This window comes from Coffea arabica, chromosome 1e (genome assembly GCF_036785885.1).
Source record: "Coffea arabica cultivar ET-39 chromosome 1e, Coffea Arabica ET-39 HiFi, whole genome shotgun sequence".
NCBI classification, from domain to species: domain Eukaryota; kingdom Viridiplantae; phylum Streptophyta; class Magnoliopsida; order Gentianales; family Rubiaceae; genus Coffea; species Coffea arabica.
The window spans coordinates 3558687-3580667 of NC_092311.1; the positions used below are offsets into that span (position 1 = coordinate 3558687).

General features: G+C 36.7%; 2 pseudogenes; both read right to left on the reverse strand.

Annotated features, from left to right (window-relative positions):
• Nucleotides 1-2256: 2256 nt before the first annotated feature.
• On the reverse strand, nt 2257-6487 carry LOC140009408 (butanoate--CoA ligase AAE1-like; annotated as a pseudogene).
• A 9614-nt stretch (nt 6488-16101) lies between these two features.
• LOC140009426 (butanoate--CoA ligase AAE1-like) lies at nt 16102-21255 on the reverse strand (annotated as a pseudogene).
• Nucleotides 21256-21981: the final 726 nt, after the last annotated feature.

Here is a 21981-nt window from a genome sequence, read left to right on the forward strand (position 1 = left end):
AATACTAGAATTTGGAACTGCAAGCAGAAAAAGAGAGCAACAATCAACAGAGGAATAGCATTCCAGCAGTTGAAATATAAACCACTCAAATCAAAAGCTAAAAGAGTTCGCAACCTAATGAAATTGTTAGCCTTGTTTTGTTGTTTAATAGATGAAACTTGACATTACTGTACCCTTCTTCTTTTGAGTTGTTCAACAATGATATATGATATGTTCCAGTCGCTGAACAATCTCTGTAGTTAAGCGGTTCCTATATCTATGAACTTCTGTCAAAACTGGTAATCAATTTAGAAAACAGATATTTGTCTGCTGTGTCATGATCATGGTTCGCCAACTCGGCCGAGTCATAACCAGAACAGTCCCTACCGTTCCGATACCGATACCCGAAACGCCGATTATACCATATCCGATTTGAATCGCTCCGAAACAGTTGATATTAACCGAGTTAGAACGGTGTAGAAGGATACCAGCCAAATTCTCGGATTCGACTCGGATATGAACCGGTCAGATCATAAACAGCAACAAGAACACAGAGAGTCGGCCACCCATGCTTTCTTGTTTTCTTTCTCAACCACAAAGACAAGATTTAGGGGAAAAGGAGGATAAGGGGAGAAGCATACCGTCAATTTCTGTGTGCCTTTTGCAGAGAGGGAAGGAGAAAACAGAGAGAAAGAAAAGAGAAAAGAAAGAACGAGGGTCACAGCAGTATCTAGAGTGATTATTTGGAGAAGCGAGCTGAAGGGGTTCTTCAATTTCTTCATCGTCCGGCTATGAAGGAAGGAGAGGAGAAAAACAGAGGGTGACGGCAGAGAGGGAAGGAGACAACAGAGGGAAAGGGAAAGTGAAAAAAAGAATGAAGTTGACTGCTGAATATCACATCTGGAGCTGAAGGGATCTTCAATTTCTTCGTCATCTGTACCGGGCGAAGGGGTCTTCAATCTGGCCGTGAAGGAGGAGAAAAAGGGCGAAAGGGAAATTGGAAAAAAAATGAAGAAAGGGACGGCCAAATCTGAGAGGAACAACACTAGTTGCAATGATCGTATGCTCTCCTTGGCTGCTGAAGAAGTGGAAGACAGCGTTGCTGAGTTGGATTCTGCATCATCTGTTGCTACTCCTTGGGATGTCTTTTCTCTCTTGTCCTTTCTCATTTATGGGTCCCTGCTTTGTAGAAAAGCTGGAAAGATTTGAAAAAAGGACAATTGGATAGTGCAAAAAAGCTGTTGTAGCATGTTTTGTCTTCGAAGTAACATGCAATTAACGTATCATGCTTTATTATGCTAAGAGAAGCTGGGGCTTTTGTACCGGATCAGGGAAAAATATAGAAGGAAAAATTGGAAGCACCTGAAGTTCAAGTTTGGCCCAAGTAATTAAGTGAAAATGCTTGTTTCTTTATATCTTTGCATTTCATAATATTATTTGATAAATATTTTTTTTATTGTATTAAATAAATACCGTTATTTTCTTTGTGTATAGAGATTTGTATTGTATTATGTAAGATATGATAATTTTATTCTTATATATAATTATTTATCTCATATAAAATAGAATTAGAATGTACATTTGATTCTAAAATCATTTATTACTAATGCTATAGGCCCTTATGGTAATGACAGTATTATTTTATTTAATAATCAGTAACTATATATGATAATGTAGGTATTTAGTAAATTTAATTTGATAATTGTGTTTTTAATGGTATTTTCTATTTTTAGTCAATTTTTCAGATTTTGAAAAAAATTTTATACACTATAATGTGCGTATCACCCGATATTTAACCGATATGCCGCGACGGATGTGGAACAATCGAGACCGCGACGTGACCGCGACCCGCGACGGCGAACCATGGTCATGATATGCGACTAAACTAGCTGGAAAATGTGAAGAGCGCTGCACGTTTGTTCAATAACTACTTGTAAAACTGAAAGAATCTCCTATATGTTTTAGGTCATTTGTAATTCAAACAAGCTGAAGTCCTTTGAGACGTGATTGGACCATTGTCTCCTCGATTCTTGATTTACTGACTAGCAAATCATTGGCAAAGCTGCTGCAGCAAGTCTCCAATCTTAAATTACCTGAGACAACTTCATTTTAACACTAACACTTTTTAGTTGAAGTCTTCGTAGTAGATGTTGTCAAAGAATAAACAAGATTTGCTCATTCAGACTGATTGACGAATTTAATCCTTTAATATGCCCCAAGCTTGCATCAAAACTATGTTAGACAAGTTTGCCTTAATACAGTCGTACATTTCTCCTATGATGGAATGCTGATCTCATATTAAACTAAAGCACATTATATGGTTGATCAAATACAACTCAAGTCTTGACATTTAACTCATTATAATCTCGCCTTGGAATAGATTAAGAAGATATTAAATGCCTTTCACTTCCTTGTACCGGATCAAATCCTCAATATTCCACCTTCACTCCAAAAAGCCAACAGGATCAAGTTCTTGGTGAGGGATCAATTGTGATGTGACAACAGTCTTAATTAAAAACAGAACCAGGTGGTGGAAGTTTACATTGTTAGTTTGCAGATGACGGAAATGCTATAATCTGCTGGTCCTTGAAAGACTTCCCATGTCTTTGGCTTTCTGGCGGAGAACAAATTTTTGTATTTTTCCTGTTGAAGTTTTTGGCAATTCCTCAAAAACAACAGTTCGTGGAGCCATATAATGTGGCAAATGATCACGGCAATACTTGATAATTTCATCTGCATTTGCATTACAATCATCCTTCAATTTGACAAATGCACAAGGTGTTTCACCCCAATAATCATCTGGTCTTCCAACAACTGCAGCTTCCAGAACTGCGGGATGGCTATAAATCACTGATTCCACCTCAATCGAGCTAATATTCTCCCCTCCTGAGATGATAATGTCTTTGGATCGATCTTTTAATTCTATGTATCCATCAGGGTGTCTCACCCCCACGTCCCCACTTCGAAACCATCCACCTTTAAAAGCATCAGCTGTTGCTTTACTATCCTTAAAGTATCCATTCATGATGGTGTTGCCTCTGAACATCACCTCACCCCTTGTTTTTGTGTCCGGTGGTACGCTTTGCATTGTTTCTGGATCTTTGATATCGAGTTCTTCCATGCCAAGGTGGTGCAACCCTTGACGAGCCTTGACCTTGGCCTTTGCATCAGGTGGTAGTGAATTCCACTCAGGTTTCCAAGTGCAAACTGTTCCAGGATCCTATGTTTCGGTCAAGCCATAGGAATGAGTAACATTGAATCCCAGCTCCTCCATCTTAAAAAGTACATGAGGAGGAGGGGGGCAGCGCCTGTCATCACTATCACTTTTCCTAGAAGCAGTCTCCGATCAACAGACGGTGCATTAATTATCATATTTAATACTGTAGGTGCACCACCCATGTGGCTCACTTGGTGCTTAGCTATGCACTCAAAAATCCCTTTTGCAGTTACATTTCTTAGACAAACATTTGTGCCGCCCTGTGCTGCAACGGCCCAAGTAAGGCACCAGCCATTGCAATGGAACATCAGAACAGTACACAAATAAACAGGCATGGATGGCATTTCGTTTAAAAGAGCAGCTGCCAGAGAATTGAGGTAGGCTCCTCTGTGACTGTAGACTAGAGGTGGCAATATGGATAAATGGTTCATAATTGGTTTTGACTTAATGGATGGTGGATGAAATTTATCCAATCCATTTAGATCCATTTAATAAATGGATCTAAATGGATGGATCTAAATGGATTAAATAAAAACCAATTATCCATTTATAATCCATTTAAATATTTTTGTTACTTTTTTTTTTGTATTACCATTTCTTGTAAATTCAAGCCACAAAATACCACGGATGTAAATTCAAGCAAAATGAACCTTCATTTCACTAAAAAACTATCTGAAATTATTATTATTATTATTATTATATATATATGTATATATATATTACATATTACAGAGTAGCCATATATTGCAAACTAGCCCAAACAATAGAAGTCCTGCATAGACCGTTTGTAGGGTATCTACAAAAATACCAACACTGGCTTTTATTCGTACTCACACAACACTTGCAATGTCTACTACTAAAGCCACGGATGACTTTTGAGCTCAACATCTAGTAATCAGGTGCATGGGTGTACCAAGCAGGCCATGTTCCCTTTGTCCTGACCTCTTCAAAGCCAATCGAAATCCCACGTACTGTGGAGTTTAGAAGAAGAAACAAAGGAATAATTAATTAGTTCAGCAGTAAACCCCAACATTCAGTTTCAGGGTTGGTTACCATTCACGGGAACGGCTTTTTCACACCCCAACAGCAATTTTAGGATGGCTCCTTTTTTAGTCATTTCCTTTCCCTCTCTTTTATTTGGTTTTTAAGTAAATGGATATATATGATTTTTGTGGATAATCCATATAAATCCATTTAATTTAATGGTTTTACTTTGATCAACCATTTAAAACCAATACTATAAATGGATAATCCATTATCCATTTAATTATGGATTATATGGATGGATAAATGGATCTCAATCCAAATTGCCACTTCTACTGTAGACAACACCTTTGGGGCTTGATGTTGTACCTGAAGTGTAATTCAAAGCAATAGGATCCCACTCATCATGTGGCCTTATAACCTCAAAGTCTGGTCTTCCTGATGCCAAGAAAGATTCGTACTCTAAATTGTCATTATTGAAATACATGTCACTAACCCTGGAAGATGAGCTAGCTTGGTCAGGAATCACAACTAATTTAGGCGTCTTGCTGCTTGTCTTTAGTAGAATTCCTAATGCCCCTTCTGCAATATGAAGTAACTGATAATCAACAAAAATGGCTTTTGCACCTGAGTGTTTTAGCAATGTCGACACCATTGCTGAATCATGACGTATATTGAGAGGGGAAAAAATTCCCCCCGCCCCCGCCCCATCCCCTGCCCCGCCACCTGCAAAAAAAAAGTATATATATATAAATAAATATATATAATATGTAATTTAATTAGTTATAAACTTATGATAATGATATTATTAGTTAGATATATTATATAATATATATTAATGTATGCAATATAATTGATATTATCAGTTATATGAATAATTAGACATGTCTACTAATATAATTTATTAATTAGTTATACTAAATTTACTAATACATTTATACTAAATTTCTAATTACACTTAATAGAATAACACTTTTTTCTCGAAAAAAAGCACAAACACAATAATGAATTAGTGATTGTATTTGTACAAAAAGTGAAAACTTGACTATTTTAGTTGTATTTATTTCATCATGTTGGATTGTATTCAAATAACTTTTGTTTGATTGTTTTTATGAGTTTCAATTGTAAAATTACAATGAATAATAACTTGATGATGTATTGATATTTTAGTATTTGATAATTTATTAAAATTTAACTATAATAAAATTTTATTAACCCCGCGACGACAATTTTATTAACCCCGCAGGTGGAAGCGGGGCGAGTGGGAGGCGGGGGATGGGGCGGGGGTCGGGGGGAATTAATAGGCAACGGGGCAAGGGGTGGGGGAGGGGGAGGGGTCCCCCGCTCCAACTCCGCCCCGTTGCCATCCCTAGACACACCACATCAGGTGGTTTAGACAAGAGAACACAGTCTTCTGTTGCATATGCACGCAAACTGTTTGACTTGTAATCCATGAAATACAGGGAAATCTAAGAAAGGAAAGAAAAGTTTTAAGGTTCTGAGGTAGTTCATGTTTTCAGCTACACTTGACGAGTTCTAGTGTGCTCTGTGTATAACTTGACAATATTTTAGGGAGAAATGTGGAGGAGTCCATTCAATAGGCCATGGACAAGTTGAATTCAAAGTTTCAAGCTTTTCATAAAGCTCAAGCCCTCAGGTCTAGCTAATTCAGTGTACCTATATCTTAGGAAACTCAACCTTACTTTCAAATTTAAGCATGTGACAAGACTTGATTTAGAAGATCTTCTAGGCACTCAATGTTCTATAACAAAACGTTTACTTTTAGCCTCATCACAAACCAGCAGAAATATTTTCAGCCAGCAGAAGTATTACTTCCAGCTCATCAAGTCCTCTATCAGAAGTATCATTAACCAGCAGATGGAATTTCTGGTATACTTATCAAGAAAGGAACCTCATCATTGTACCATAACTGAACAGCAAGACATAGCTAGACTGCAGGATTCAAAGAACTTTGCCAAAACATTCCAATGGTTAAAGCACACAGATATTAGCACCAGAGATGCTTGAAGCTACATTCAAACTTGAAAAAGCACCTGAAGTTCAGATATCAAGATTAGACCTATTCAAATACAAAAGGTCAACATTTTTGTAGCGTACTTGCTAGGAAAGTAGTGTTCGACAAACTCTGTCGTAAATGGCTGCTGAGAAACCAAAATTGACCCTCAAATGCACAATTCCATAAGTTAGCAATTTCATAGTGATATCTTTACTATAATGCTCCAGACACTCAAAAGCTTCTTGATAGGTTAGCATGTCTTTTACAGGTTTCAAGTAATCTGGTTCCATTAGGTGCCAAATTCCCCTTCCCCCACCATATCCATGCGACCTTTCTTTTTTTTTTTTTAACAAAATAAAAAAGAAAAAGGTTGAAAGAATTTAGAGTTGGGTAACAGCAATAAATTGCATAATTAAACCTCCGACTACTACAAAGTCACTGAATTGAGGCATGAAAATGACCCACCAAAAAAATATATATAAGGGGCAGTTGGTCCCTTGTGGGCTCATTGAAATGGAATCAATCTATAGTAATGATGTCAATGCATGTCTATTCAACAACCCGTGCAATGATTGATAGAGACAAAAAATACCCAGATGATATCATTCCAAACAAAGGCAGAAATCATTTTTAACATTCCAACTAGCTCCCAACAACCAAGTAATCAGAAGAAAATTACAATCCAAAAAAAAAAAGATTCAATCGTGATAATTAACCAACAACAGAACAAATTGAAGGACTTTTAATTACAGAACAAATTGAAGCATAGAAATTAAAGAAAACAAAACGAACTGGACAAGAAGAAAATGCAGGTAAATTGTGAATAACAAAGAAAGGGCATTGATTAACTTTGTTTTTTCAAAAATACAAGGCTAAATAAGAATTGATAAAGCCCACCACCATAATAATACTACTATATATGATCCACCGCGGCCTAGATTTGTCTCAACCACATTTTGGGTACAAATTTTTCCCGATTAATTATTTGGTGTGATATGCAAGTATGTGCTTGATTTTCTCATATTGGGATTTTTAAAACCCCAGCAAGTAGAACATTGTTCTTTTTGGATTTTGGTTGTATTCATTGGTCTGTACCTTTTTCTTCAGACTGAGCGGCTAATTTTTTGTCATCCTCTTGTTGGATAATTGGCTACAACAATGTTAACACTATCTGCTTGAGTCGTGCGTAGCACTGTCCTAAGAAACTATTTCATGAAATTGAAATATTTCCCCAGGATTAAACAAGCCTTCTTCTATTTATTGCGAACAAGAAAGACAAACTTTCTTCTTGTTGCAAACTAGAAGGACCAGAACTAGCAAATTAAAACCAGCAGATATATATATAAAAAGGATGAGAACAGAATTATCAGGAAGATATCAACTAACAAAAAAAAAAATAAAAGAGAGAGAGAGAGAGGGATAGAGCAGCTATCAAAAGATATTAACTGAAGCTGCTGGGGTGATTTTCTGAGGGAGAAGTGGATCCTATTTATAGACTTCAGAGTGAGGTGCAACCCTTCTCACTTCCGATGTGGGACAAAGACTGCAACCCTTCTCACTTCTCAATGTGGGACAGAGAAAATAATACTTCTCATTTTTTCGATGTGGGACAAAGAATATTTTTGAAATACTATATATTTTACAACAATCTCCCACCTATTTCAAAAAAATTCTTTGAATAAAGGAAGAATTTTAAAAGTACTCTGCTGGATTTGGTTGAAATGTAATTAGATTGGTGTCTTTTGGACTATGAACCAAACATAGATTGATAAAATATGATCTACAGAATTATTGGTGAAATATAAATTTCTATGAACCAATAACTCTTGATGTATGACAGAGATTTTATCAATCACATTACAACCCATAATTTGCTGTTAACGCGATTTTGCGCTTTTTGGCCGTGCGCCTGCCTGGTTATTCATGAGAGCTCTAAAGATTTGACCAATGACTCTTATAGGAGCGGCCCCACTCCACTCTCATATAGGTGAATTCATCAAGTGTATATTGCTTTAACTACACCTCCCTAATGGGATATGAATTCATTAAGAGTTTTAACTCATCCTCACAATTACTCAAAGCACTTATCTCTAGAGAGACTTAAATTGAAGTGCTTTACCATCAATATTGACTTGTTATTACCCATATGAACCTACTTCATGGGATCACCAATCACATAGGTTGGGTTACTGTCTCTATTGACAACTTGTTGGTCGAAGTCCCATTTCTTTTGTAGTTTGAAGAATCAATTTTCTTCCTACGGGTTTAGTCAGAGGATCGGCCAAATTCAACTCTGACTTTACATAATCAATGGAAATAATTCCATCTCTAAGCAGCTGCTTTACGACATCATGTCTCAATCTCATGTGTCGACTTTTACAATTATACGATTTATTTTTAGCTATGGCAATCGCTGCTTGACAGTCACAATGTATGGACACAGGAGGCAACAAATCCTTAGTTGAAGGAATATTAGCTAAGAAATTTCTCAACCACTCGGCCTCAGTCCCTGTCAGTTCCAGAGCTACAAACTCTGACTCCATTGTTGATCTAGCAATGATTGTCTGTCTAGCAGATTTCCATGCTATTGCACCACCACCAAGGGTGAACACATAACCACTAGTGGATTTCGTATCATTTGAATCAGAGATCCAATTAGCATCACTGTAACCTTCTAATACAGTGGGAAATCCACTATACAGGATACCAAAATTCATGGTACCTCTCAAATATTTCATTAGTCTGACTAATGCAAACCAATGCTCACGGTTGGGATTATGAGTATATCTACTCAGTCGACATACAGCATAAGCTATATCAGGTCTAGTAAAATTCATCAGATGCATCAGACTCCCAATAATCTGAGCATATCTAGACTGAGCAATTGGGTCACCATTATTTTTCTTTAATTGAGTGTTAGCATCATAAGGAGTACTCACAGGTGTCACATCATAATTTTCAAACTTCCTAAGAAGTCTTTCTGTATAATGTTCTTGTGACAACATTATACCATCACATTTCCTTATGATTTTAACACCCAATATTATTTTGGCTTCACCCAAATCTTTCATATCAAAATTAGAAGACAAAAAATATTTAGTACTATTTACAATATCTAGACTAGTACCAAATATAAGCATGTCATCCACATATAAACTGATTATCACATATTGATCATTTATAATTTTGACATATACACATTTATCCACTTCTACAGACGAGAAACCATCTTTCATCAATACTTGATCAAATTTCTCATGCCACTGTTTAGGAGCTTGTTTTAGGCCATAAAGAGATTTAATTAGTTTACAAACCTTATTTTCTTGTCCAGATACAATACATCCCTCAGGTTGAAACATATAAATTTCTTTTTCTAAATCACCATTTAAAAAGGCTGTTTTGACATCCATTTGATGAATAACAAGTTTATGGATAGAAGCTAAAGCAAATAAAACTCGAATAGACGCAATTCTAGTTACTGGTGCAAATGTATCAAAATAATCAATATTTTATTTTTGAGAAAATCCTTTTGCTACTAAACGAGCTTTGTACTTTTCTATAGAGCCATCAGAGTTATATTTTCTTTTAAAAATCCATTTGCAACCAATAGGTTTTGCACCAGGAGGTAAGTCTACCAAAATCCAAGTTTTATTTGACAAGATAGAATCTATTTCAGATTTAATTGCTTCTTTCCAAAATTTACACTCAGGAGAAGAAATAGCATCGGAGTATGTTAAAGGATCATTATCAACAAGAAAGGTTTGGAATTCATTTCCAAATGAAAATTCTTTTCTTGGCCTTTTGCTCCTTCTTAATTCCTCAATTGGAATAATTTCCTTATTTATTTCAACAGGTGCATGAGAAATTTTACTAGACAGTGGAAAAATATGTTCAAAAAATTCAGCATTCTTTGTCTCAATAATTGTATTACAATCAAGTATATCACTTCTTAACACAAGAAATCTATATGCAGCACTATGTTCAGCATATCCAATAAACATACAATCAGAAGTTTTAGAACCTATTTTCCTTTTCTTAGGTTCAGGCAACAAGACTTTAGCAAGACACCCCCAAACTTTTAAATATTTCAAATTTGGTTTATAATTTTTCCATAACTCATAAGGTGTTTTGCCAGTCTTTTTATGTGGGATTCTATTTTGTAAGTGACATGCAGATAATATAGCTTCTCCCCATAAATTATCTGGAGCATGAGAACTAATTAACATAGAGTTCATCATTTCTTTTAATGTTCTATTTTTCCTTTCAGCTACTCCATTAGATTCTGGAGAATAAGGTGGAGTTATTTCATGTATTATGTCTTCCTGTTCACAAAGGTTATCTAAAGTTAAATATTCTCCACCCCTATCTGATCTAATTCTTTTTATCCTTTTATTAAGTTGATTTTCTACTTCAGACTTATAGGATAAAAAGGCATTATAAGTATCATCTTTATTTCTAAGTAAATAAACTTTGGTATATCTAGAATAGTCATCTATAAAGGTGACATAATACCTTTTCCCACCTCTAGTCATTGTTTGTTTTAAATCACCTAAATCAGTATGAATTAAATTTAATAACTCAGTTTCTCTATGGACAGTTATACAACTTTTCTTTGTTATTTTAGCTTCTGCACATATTTCACATTTGTCCATATTATCATTAATACCAGAAATTAGACCACATGATTGCATTTTCTTTATATAACCAATATTAACATGTCCTAATCTAGCATGCCATAAAGAAATGGAATCAACAATATAAGCAGAAGAAGATGCATTTTCATTTATCACATTGGAAATATTAAGTACAAAAAGTCCCTGATTACAATAGCCTTTCCCTACAAACACATTATTTCTTGTCATTACAATCTTTTCAGATTCGAATGATACTTTCACCCCAACTTTTCCAAGCAAAGCCACAGAAACAAGATTTGCCCGAATATTTGGAACATGCAGCACATCATTAAGAGCCAAAGTATTTCCTGAAGTGAGTTTCAATAGTACTTTGCCCTTACCCAGAACTTTAGTAGTTCGTGAGTCTGCAAGGTAGACTATTTTTTTCATCATCCCCTATTGAAGTATAGGAGGAAAACGCTTCTCGATTTGCACATATGTGCCGAGTAGCCCCAGAGTCTACCACCCATTCTTTAACATTAGCTGCAATGTTCACTTGAGAGATGACTGCAGCAATTATTTCATCTCCTTCGGTTAAATTAACCTTAGGAGGATTACCATTTGCTTTGTCACCTTTATTGTATCTATACAGGGCAACATAATGTTCTGATTTTCTACAATAATGGCAATTGCCTTTCTTTTTCTTAAAGTTGGGAATATTAGGCTTGTAATTGGAATTTTTTAGTCTATTATACTGGGACTTATTGGCTTGCATATAGCTACAATACACGTCAAATAATTCATTTAAGAGTGTTTGTAAAATAGTATGCCTACATACCTTATTGGCATATTGCCACGATTCTTGTATTTTGACATCTGTGGTTGAAGCAGGTTGGGACTCCGTTAGTGCATAGACCACTCCATGGATGTCGAGTCGTGAGTGTACTCGTTCTTGCCACCTTTTGAAATTTTCATTGGCGAAAATTTCAATTTTGGATACATCTGGAAAGGGCTTGGCGAATGGTAGTGCCACTGCAACAGTTGCTGATGAAGGCTGCGGGGTGCTAACATTGTCAGATGCCTTAGTTTCTTAGATTGTTGGATAATTGGCTACAACAATGTTAACACTATCTGCTTGAGTCGTGCGTAGCACTGTCCTAAGAAACTATTTCATGAAATTGAAATGTTTCCCCAGGATTAAACAAGCCTTCTTCTATTTATTGCGAACAAGAAAGACAAACTTTCTTCTTGTTGCAAACTAGAAGGACCAGAACTAGCAAATTAAAACCAGCAGATATATATATAAAAAGGATGAGAACAGAATTATCAGGAAGATATCAACTAACAAAAAAAAAAATAAAAGAGAGAGAGAGAGAGGGATAGAGCAGCTATCAAAAGATATTAACTGAAGCTGCTGGGGTGATTTTCTGAGGGAGAAGTGGATCCTATTTATAGACTTCAGAGTGAGGTGCAACCCTTCTCACTTCCGATGTGGGACAAAGACTGCAACCCTTCTCACTTCTCAATGTGGGACAGAGAAAATAATACTTCTCATTTTTTCGATGTGGGACAAAGAATATTTTTGAAATACTATATATTTTACAACAATCATGTTAGATAGCAGAAACTATAGCAAATGCATTATATTTTGCCAATGTTTTGGTACACGTAAGGTCAATCGTAGGTGCTACACCATGAATTTGCATTCAATTGCTACACCAGATGTAAATGCAGAATTTGTATATCCTTGGATGGGATTTGTTGCAAATGTTCCTGATGACAATAGAAATGGATAAGATGTTGGAAGCTGTGGCTCTGAGGTTAAGAATGATCTGACTATGAAAGGGTTTAATCCAATGACTGTGCAACCATTCTGGAACTGTGCAACATTATCAGGGTATGCAATAGTTGAGTTCAACAAGAACTAGACAGGATTGTCTTCAGGCAATGGCGTTTGAAGAGAATTTTGAAGCAGAGAATCTTGGTAGGAGGGATTACTATGAAGCATATAACGGGTGATAAGCATGGTTCAAAGTCGCGGTCACGGCCTGGACCGTTCCACGCCAGTCTTGGCATATCGGTCACGGTGAGACGCAAATTTTGAATCATTTAATATTCTAAAAATTGTAAATAATATTCAAAAATATGCTGAACAAAAATAATTAACAAAATTAACAAAAGAAAATTTGTCAAATGTAAATTTGTGAGTTGACTCGGACCAATTCGGCCGAGACTATCAGTATCGGAGACTTTTCAGACGAGTTCTCGGTGAATCAAGTATCTCGGAGTCATCTCATTTCGATATCATATCAGAGGGTTCGTTCCGGTGACAACTTAGCCGAGTTGTCTCGGTCTCGGCAGAGACTTTGAACCATGCTTCCGGGTGATAAGTGGTATAGATGGGTTGCCTGTGCTGATGATTATCATTCATCAGAATTAATTGGAGAATATCTTCAAGAGAAGGCAGATTTGACGACTATTGCTGATATTGAAGCAGAAGTGAAGTGAAGCAAATAACTTCACGGCTTATTGACAATTTTACCAAGGAAATACAAGATAACTGCAGGTCCCTCAGGGTTTGTGAGCGTAAATACAATGAAACTATTATACTCTCATTCGATTTGATGACTCGAAATGATGAGATGGGTCGATTCCATAATGAAAGTGTGTACTCATTCCTCACATCCAGAGAATGATATCTTTAGTTGTTAATGATTTGATGCAGTGTTATTTCGCTTTCACCCTTTTCACTAGTGACAATATCTGCATTGATTTTCCCTCACTTTCTTCCGTTCACATGAATCAGAGATACGAAAGATGCAGGACACCATGCTAATCAGTTGAAAAGGTATCTTCAGAGCATGCAGCCAGAGGCATGGAAACAAAAGCTGATTGAGCGTAAGAAAGAATTGGAGAAACGGGAGGTTCAGAATGAAATAGAGAGGCAAAAACTTGAACTACAGAATAAAATGGTACATATCTGAACATACCATTGAAGATAAATGAGAACAACCCAACCCACATTGAACGTATGCAATACTAGAATTTGGAACTGCAAGCAGAAAAAGAGAGCAACAATCAACAGAGGAATAGCATTCCAGCAGTTGAAATATAAACCACTCAAATCAAAAGCTAAAAGAGTTCGCAACCTAATGAAATTGTTAGCCTTGTTTTGTTGTTTAATAGATGAAACTTGACATTACTGTACCCTTCTTCTTTTGAGTTGTTCAACAATGATATATGATATGTTCCAGTCGCTGAACAATCTCTGTAGTTAAGCGGTTCCTATATCTATGAACTTCTGTCAAAACTGGTAATCAATTTAGAAAACAGATATTTGTCTGCTGTGTCATGATCATGGTTCGCCAACTCGGCCGAGTCATAACCAGAACAGTCCCTACCGTTCCGATACCGATACCCGAAACGCCGATTATACCATATCCGATTTGAATCGCTCCGAAACAGTTGATATTAACCGAGTTAGAACGGTGTAGAAGGATACCAGCCAAATTCTCGGATTCGACTCGGATATGAACCGGTCAGATCATAAACAGCAACAAGAACACAGAGAGTCGGCCACCCATGCTTTCTTGTTTTCTTTCTCAACCACAAAGACAAGATTTAGGGGAAAAGGAGGATAAGGGGAGAAGCATACCGTCAATTTCTGTGTGCCTTTTGCAGAGAGGGAAGGAGAAAACAGAGAGAAAGAAAAGAGAAAAGAAAGAACGAGGGTCACAGCAGTATCTAGAGTGATTATTTGGAGAAGCGAGCTGAAGGGGTTCTTCAATTTCTTCATCGTCCGGCTATGAAGGAAGGAGAGGAGAAAAACAGAGGGTGACGGCAGAGAGGGAAGGAGACAACAGAGGGAAAGGGAAAGTGAAAAAAAGAATGAAGTTGACTGCTGAATATCACATCTGGAGCTGAAGGGATCTTCAATTTCTTCGTCATCTGTACCGGGCGAAGGGGTCTTCAATCTGGCCGTGAAGGAGGAGAAAAAGGGCGAAAGGGAAATTGGAAAAAAAATGAAGAAAGGGACGGCCAAATCTGAGAGGAACAACACTAGTTGCAATGATCGTATGCTCTCCTTGGCTGCTGAAGAAGTGGAAGACAGCGTTGCTGAGTTGGATTCTGCATCATCTGTTGCTACTCCTTGGGATGTCTTTTCTCTCTTGTCCTTTCTCATTTATGGGTCCCTGCTTTGTAGAAAAGCTGGAAAGATTTGAAAAAAGGACAATTGGATAGTGCAAAAAAGCTGTTGTAGCATGTTTTGTCTTCGAAGTAACATGCAATTAACGTATCATGCTTTATTATGCTAAGAGAAGCTGGGGCTTTTGTACCGGATCAGGGAAAAATATAGAAGGAAAAATTGGAAGCACCTGAAGTTCAAGTTTGGCCCAAGTAATTAAGTGAAAATGCTTGTTTCTTTATATCTTTGCATTTCATAATATTATTTGATAAATATTTTTTTTATTGTATTAAATAAATACCGTTATTTTCTTTGTGTATAGAGATTTGTATTGTATTATGTAAGATATGATAATTTTATTCTTATATATAATTATTTATCTCATATAAAATAGAATTAGAATGTACATTTGATTCTAAAATCATTTATTACTAATGCTATAGGCCCTTATGGTAATGACAGTATTATTTTATTTAATAATCAGTAACTATATATGATAATGTAGGTATTTAGTAAATTTAATTTGATAATTGTGTTTTTAATGGTATTTTCTATTTTTAGTCAATTTTTCAGATTTTGAAAAAAATTTTATACACTATAATGTGCGTATCACCCGATATTTAACCGATATGCCGCGACGGATGTGGAACAATCGAGACCGCGACGTGACCGCGACCCGCGACGGCGAACCATGGTCATGATATGCGACTAAACTAGCTGGAAAATGTGAAGAGCGCTGCACGTTTGTTCAATAACTACTTGTAAAACTGAAAGAATCTCCTATATGTTTTAGGTCATTTGTAATTCAAACAAGCTGAAGTCCTTTGAGACGTGATTGGACCATTGTCTCCTCGATTCTTGATTTACTGACTAGCAAATCATTGGCAAAGCTGCTGCAGCAAGTCTCCAATCTTAAATTACCTGAGACAACTTCATTTTAACACTAACACTTTTTAGTTGAAGTCTTCGTAGTAGATGTTGTCAAAGAATAAACAAGATTTGCTCATTCAGACTGATTGACGAATTTAATCCTTTAATATGCCCCAAGCTTGCATCAAAACTATGTTAGACAAGTTTGCCTTAATACAGTCGTACATTTCTCCTATGATGGAATGCTGATCTCATATTAAACTAAAGCACATTATATGGTTGATCAAATACAACTCAAGTCTTGACATTTAACTCATTATAATCTCGCCTTGGAATAGATTAAGAAGATATTAAATGCCTTTCACTTCCTTGTACCGGATCAAATCCTCAATATTCCACCTTCACTCCAAAAAGCCAACAGGATCAAGTTCTTGGTGAGGGATCAATTGTGATGTGACAACAGTCTTAATTAAAAACAGAACCAGGTGGTGGAAGTTTACATTGTTAGTTTGCAGATGACGGAAATGCTATAATCTGCTGGTCCTTGAAAGACTTCCCATGTCTTTGGCTTTCTGGCGGAGAACAAATTTTTGTATTTTTCCTGTTGAAGTTTTTGGCAATTCCTCAAAAACAACAGTTCGTGGAGCCATATAATGTGGCAAATGATCACGGCAATACTTGATAATTTCATCTGCATTTGCATTACAATCATCCTTCAATTTGACAAATGCACAAGGTGTTTCACCCCAATAATCATCTGGTCTTCCAACAACTGCAGCTTCCAGAACTGCGGGATGGCTATAAATCACTGATTCCACCTCAATCGAGCTAATATTCTCCCCTCCTGAGATGATAATGTCTTTGGATCGATCTTTTAATTCTATGTATCCATCAGGGTGTCTCACCCCCACGTCCCCACTTCGAAACCATCCACCTTTAAAAGCATCAGCTGTTGCTTTACTATCCTTAAAGTATCCATTCATGATGGTGTTGCCTCTGAACATCACCTCACCCCTTGTTTTTGTGTCCGGTGGTACGCTTTGCATTGTTTCTGGATCTTTGATATCGAGTTCTTCCATGCCAAGGTGGTGCAACCCTTGACGAGCCTTGACCTTGGCCTTTGCATCAGGTGGTAGTGAATTCCACTCAGGTTTCCAAGTGCAAACTGTTCCAGGATCCTATGTTTCGGTCAAGCCATAGGAATGAGTAACATTGAATCCCAGCTCCTCCATCTTAAAAAGTACATGAGGAGGAGGGGGGCAGCGCCTGTCATCACTATCACTTTTCCTAGAAGCAGTCTCCGATCAACAGACGGTGCATTAATTATCATATTTAATACTGTAGGTGCACCACCCATGTGGCTCACTTGGTGCTTAGCTATGCACTCAAAAATCCCTTTTGCAGTTACATTTCTTAGACAAACATTTGTGCCGCCCTGTGCTGCAACGGCCCAAGTAAGGCACCAGCCATTGCAATGGAACATCAGAACAGTACACAAATAAACAGGCATGGATGGCATTTCGTTTAAAAGAGCAGCTGCCAGAGAATTGAGGTAGGCTCCTCTGTGACTGTAGACTAGAGGTGGCAATATGGATAAATGGTTCATAATTGGTTTTGACTTAATGGATGGTGGATGAAATTTATCCAATCCATTTAGATCCATTTAATAAATGGATCTAAATGGATGGATCTAAATGGATTAAATAAAAACCAATTATCCATTTATAATCCATTTAAATATTTTTGTTACTTTTTTTTTTGTATTACCATTTCTTGTAAATTCAAGCCACAAAATACCACGGATGTAAATTCAAGCAAAATGAACCTTCATTTCACTAAAAAACTATCTGAAATTATTATTATTATTATTATTATATATATATGTATATATATATTACATATTACAGAGTAGCCATATATTGCAAACTAGCCCAAACAATAGAAGTCCTGCATAGACCGTTTGTAGGGTATCTACAAAAATACCAACACTGGCTTTTATTCGTACTCACACAACACTTGCAATGTCTACTACTAAAGCCACGGATGACTTTTGAGCTCAACATCTAGTAATCAGGTGCATGGGTGTACCAAGCAGGCCATGTTCCCTTTGTCCTGACCTCTTCAAAGCCAATCGAAATCCCACGTACTGTGGAGTTTAGAAGAAGAAACAAAGGAATAATTAATTAGTTCAGCAGTAAACCCCAACATTCAGTTTCAGGGTTGGTTACCATTCACGGGAACGGCTTTTTCACACCCCAACAGCAATTTTAGGATGGCTCCTTTTTTAGTCATTTCCTTTCCCTCTCTTTTATTTGGTTTTTAAGTAAATGGATATATATGATTTTTGTGGATAATCCATATAAATCCATTTAATTTAATGGTTTTACTTTGATCAACCATTTAAAACCAATACTATAAATGGATAATCCATTATCCATTTAATTATGGATTATATGGATGGATAAATGGATCTCAATCCAAATTGCCACTTCTACTGTAGACAACACCTTTGGGGCTTGATGTTGTACCTGAAGTGTAATTCAAAGCAATAGGATCCCACTCATCATGTGGCCTTATAACCTCAAAGTCTGGTCTTCCTGATGCCAAGAAAGATTCGTACTCTAAATTGTCATTATTGAAATACATGTCACTAACCCTGGAAGATGAGCTAGCTTGGTCAGGAATCACAACTAATTTAGGCGTCTTGCTGCTTGTCTTTAGTAGAATTCCTAATGCCCCTTCTGCAATATGAAGTAACTGATAATCAACAAAAATGGCTTTTGCACCTGAGTGTTTTAGCAATGTCGACACCATTGCTGAATCATGACGTATATTGAGAGGGGAAAAAATTCCCCCCGCCCCCGCCCCATCCCCTGCCCCGCCACCTGCAAAAAAAAAGTATATATATATAAATAAATATATATAATATGTAATTTAATTAGTTATAAACTTATGATAATGATATTATTAGTTAGATATATTATATAATATATATTAATGTATGCAATATAATTGATATTATCAGTTATATGAATAATTAGACATGTCTACTAATATAATTTATTAATTAGTTATACTAAATTTACTAATACATTTATACTAAATTTCTAATTACACTTAATAGAATAACACTTTTTTCTCGAAAAAAAGCACAAACACAATAATGAATTAGTGATTGTATTTGTACAAAAAGTGAAAACTTGACTATTTTAGTTGTATTTATTTCATCATGTTGGATTGTATTCAAATAACTTTTGTTTGATTGTTTTTATGAGTTTCAATTGTAAAATTACAATGAATAATAACTTGATGATGTATTGATATTTTAGTATTTGATAATTTATTAAAATTTAACTATAATAAAATTTTATTAACCCCGCGACGACAATTTTATTAACCCCGCAGGTGGAAGCGGGGCGAGTGGGAGGCGGGGGATGGGGCGGGGGTCGGGGGGAATTAATAGGCAACGGGGCAAGGGGTGGGGGAGGGGGAGGGGTCCCCCGCTCCAACTCCGCCCCGTTGCCATCCCTAGACACACCACATCAGGTGGTTTAGACAAGAGAACACAGTCTTCTGTTGCATATGCACGCAAACTGTTTGACTTGTAATCCATGAAATACAGGGAAATCTAAGAAAGGAAAGAAAAGTTTTAAGGTTCTGAGGTAGTTCATGTTTTCAGCTACACTTGACGAGTTCTAGTGTGCTCTGTGTATAACTTGACAATATTTTAGGGAGAAATGTGGAGGAGTCCATTCAATAGGCCATGGACAAGTTGAATTCAAAGTTTCAAGCTTTTCATAAAGCTCAAGCCCTCAGGTCTAGCTAATTCAGTGTACCTATATCTTAGGAAACTCAACCTTACTTTCAAATTTAAGCATGTGACAAGACTTGATTTAGAAGATCTTCTAGGCACTCAATGTTCTATAACAAAACGTTTACTTTTAGCCTCATCACAAACCAGCAGAAATATTTTCAGCCAGCAGAAGTATTACTTCCAGCTCATCAAGTCCTCTATCAGAAGTATCATTAACCAGCAGATGGAATTTCTGGTATACTTATCAAGAAAGGAACCTCATCATTGTACCATAACTGAACAGCAAGACATAGCTAGACTGCAGGATTCAAAGAACTTTGCCAAAACATTCCAATGGTTAAAGCACACAGATATTAGCACCAGAGATGCTTGAAGCTACATTCAAACTTGAAAAAGCACCTGAAGTTCAGATATCAAGATTAGACCTATTCAAATACAAAAGGTCAACATTTTTGTAGCGTACTTGCTAGGAAAGTAGTGTTCGACAAACTCTGTCGTAAATGGCTGCTGAGAAACCAAAATTGACCCTCAAATGCACAATTCCATAAGTTAGCAATTTCATAGTGATATCTTTACTATAATGCTCCAGACACTCAAAAGCTTCTTGATAGGTTAGCATGTCTTTTACAGGTTTCAAGTAATCTGGTTCCATTAGGTGCCAAATTCCCCTTCCCCCACCATATCCATGCGACCTTTCTTTTTTTTTTTTTAACAAAATAAAAAAGAAAAAGGTTGAAAGAATTTAGAGTTGGGTAACAGCAATAAATTGCATAATTAAACCTCCGACTACTACAAAGTCACTGAATTGAGGCATGAAAATGACCCACCAAAAAAATATATATAAGGGGCAGTTGGTCCCTTGTGGGCTCATTGAAATGGAATCAATCTATAGTAATGATGTCAATGCATGTCTATTCAACAACCCGTGCAATGATTGATAGAGACAAAAAATACCCAGATGATATCATTCCAAACAAAGGCAGAAATCATTTTTAACATTCCAACTAGCTCCCAACAACCAAGTAATCAGAAGAAAATTACAATCCAAAAAAAAAAAGATTCAATCGTGATAATTAACCAACAACAGAACAAATTGAAGGACTTTTAATTACAGAACAAATTGAAGCATAGAAATTAAAGAAAACAAAACGAACTGGACAAGAAGAAAATGCAGGTAAATTGTGAATAACAAAGAAAGCCCAGAAAATTCAAGGATTAAATGGGAACTTACAACATCATGACGGGAGATTCCGAGGGAGTGAAGAGCAGAAGCGAGTCTGGCGCACCTGCCACGAGTTTCTGCCCAAGTGAACTTTAAATCGCCATACACTACTGAAATCCTGTCTCTGTATACAATTGCCGAACGCTCCAAGAAACTTATGGGCGTCAGAGGTACATAATTTGCTGAGCATTTGACAGTACCCTCCATTGATGATTCTATCCTTTTATCTGAAAATCCAAAAGAGCGCTTCTACTATCAACAGGAAAGTAGATAAGAGAGGTTGTTTTCCTGTTGAAACTTGGGCGATGGATTGTGCAGTATCGTTGAAGTATGCTACAAATAAATGGACCCTTCCTTGCGTGGGGTGTGAATTTACCGAATGAGGCCTTTGTTGACTCAGCTGCAAATTGAAGGTTGGCTATATGCTGCAGATGTGACAACTTGTCGGCAACAAGGTGTGGCTACGAATTGTTGGCAACTTCCAGGAAGTCTCCTCTTTAGAGTGTAGCTTTGCAAAAAGTGGAAAAATTTGGAAGCGCAAAAAGTTGTGTGGAAAAATTTCATTCCCGCAAGTTTTAGCCTCCTTGCTGCCCTTAGTTGCCAAAGTTGAACCATATCCTTCCTTGTCTCATCGCAGAAAGCATCCCCCCATCACCATTGCAGAACACTTTCATCCTAATTCCAATCCCAAGCGAGAAAAAATGGCTGATACTGCTGTTAGTGCTACTATTCAGGTTGCATTGCAGTCGGTTGTTTCCCTTGCCGCTGATCATGTTAATCTGGTTCGTGAATTCCCAACGGAGCTGGAGAGACTCAACAAATCTGCTGAAATGATTCGAGGCTTCTTGGCTGGTGCCGACGAGCAAATGCATAGCTCAGACGTGAAAATTTGGCTCAAGCAGCTGGAAGAAGAGGTTTTCAAAGCTGACAATGTGCTGGACGAGCTCAACTGTGAAAATCTTCGTCGGAAGGTGAAGTATCGAAATCAACTCACGAAAAAGAAGGTATTCTTCTGCTTTTCATTCTTTAATAAAATTGGTTTTCGTTGGAGGTTGGGTTCAATGATCAGGGAGATCAAC